This window comes from Sinocyclocheilus anshuiensis, unplaced genomic scaffold (genome assembly GCF_001515605.1).
Source record: "Sinocyclocheilus anshuiensis isolate Anshui unplaced genomic scaffold, SAMN03320099.WGS_v1.1 scaffold1056, whole genome shotgun sequence".
In the NCBI taxonomy this organism is placed as follows: domain Eukaryota; kingdom Metazoa; phylum Chordata; class Actinopteri; order Cypriniformes; family Cyprinidae; genus Sinocyclocheilus; species Sinocyclocheilus anshuiensis.
This window is the reverse complement of record NW_015551059.1, coordinates 88,895-91,017: the sequence shown is the minus strand read 5'-3', so window position 1 is coordinate 91,017 and position 2,123 is coordinate 88,895.

Here is a 2,123-nt window from a genome sequence, read left to right as displayed (position 1 = left end):
CTTTGACTTCATATAGATGGGGTTTATTTTTTTTTTTTTTTTTTTTTTTTTTTTTTTTTTTTTTTTTGTTGTTTTTTTTTATCATATGCAACGATTCCTTATTTATTCAAAACTAAGGCGGGGTTTCAAAAATTGTTATACATTATAATTTCTCTTTTTGAGCGCTTCTGGGAATATGAGAGAACGGACTAATTGCAATTCGTGGCAGGATTAAACATTTTTCTTAATAATTTCACAATATCTGGTTACGCGGAATATGAATGAATTTAAACAACAAAGCATATTAAGGCACAAGATATGAATGATGATCAGTGGATGATGCAGCTTTTTGAGCCACCGAGCGCCCCCTGCATGATAAAGAATGTTTAGCTTCTAGACCTTATGCGACAGAGAAACAAGCGTGGAGTCATCACTTAGAACTTTGTTTGAACTTTAAGCTGCAGAAGCAAGACCTGAAATCTGAAATAAAATACGGCTTTTAAAACTTGAAATAGTTAACCCTGGGTTATTCTAAACCCCAGGTACATATTCTATTTGCTATTACTATTAGCTATTCATCTATTATTATTATTATTATTATTATTATTATTATTATTATCATCATCATCATCATCATCATAATAATCATCATCATTATTATATTATTATTTGCTACTATAAATCAATTATTATTATATTACCTATTATTGTACTATTAATTGCGCACTATTTTATTTATCATATTATGGACTATATTTTCCTACAATGAATACTACATATACATTTTAATATTAATTTAATTCAATTCAAGTTTATTTGTATACAGCTTTTTACGATACAAATCGTTGCAAAGCAACTTTACAGAAAATTACGTTTCTACAATATTTAGTAGTAGCTTATCAGTGGTGACTGTCAGTTTATGTACATATGGCAGAAATGTACGGAAAAATCAATTAAAGACGTAATCAAACAGACGATGAACACTATTAACAGCAATTATTATATGATGAAATCAAACTTATAGCATTTGGTAGTTCTGCATGTTGTTTCAGGGTTGGCATCATCTGAGGTCCTCTGAGGGGTTGACATAATCTCTTCTCAACTTCTATCATTAATTATGAAACATTGGTTTTGTACAGATATGTTTCTGTACTAATTTTGCATGTTTTTTAAAAGATATTTTGCTTTTGCAAGGATGGCAGCATTCTAGAAATTTCTGTAACATTCTTTAATATTCTAATGCTTTCTGGAACATTCCAGAACATTGTGGGACTAGTCATAAATGACAAAAATCATCCAAAGGACACTTCTGAAGTTTTGGGCGATTCACTTTTGGTAACTTTGTTAAACTGTTGTTAGCTCAAGTATTATGCATGAACCATGCAATTTCTATGCATGAGTAATAAGAGATTGGCTTGCATAAGTTGTCAACATATTTTTTTTAGTTTTCATGAGCACTGTTAATGATACACAAAAAGTAATGTGATTTTCATATTCAGCATGTCACTTAAAACTTCATAAAGAAACATTAAAAATAAAAGTGAAACAAAACTTTAAAAAAATGTTTCACAGCGTTATATTTGTTATTGTTTGTTTTGAAGTATATACAGTTTCAATCCATAAATTATTCATACCCTTGGTAAATATGATCAAAGAAGGCTGTGAAAATTAATCTGTATCATCAATCCTTTAGATATTTTATTTTTAAAATTTACTAAAATCTAACCTTTCAGTGCAGAATAAGAATTTAAAATGGGAGAGAAATCTCATTATGAAATAAATGTTTTTCTCTAATACACATTGGTCACAATTAATCATACCCTTTTATCCAATACTTCATACAGAATCTCTCCAGACCCTTCAGATTTCCAGCTGCATGTTGATGCTTCTCCTCTTCAGTTCACCACACTCATCTCTATAGGGTTCAGCTAAGGGGAACTGGGTTGGCCAGGGCAGAATGTTGGTTTTGTTCTCAGTGACCCATTTTTGCTTTGATTTTGATGTTTGTTTTTGGATCATTGTCCTGTTGGAAGATCCAACCATGGCCCATTATAAGATTTCTAGCATGGACAGTCAGTTTTTAATTTTTTATCCATTGGTATTTTATAGAATCCATTATGCCATCTATCTGAACAAGATATCCA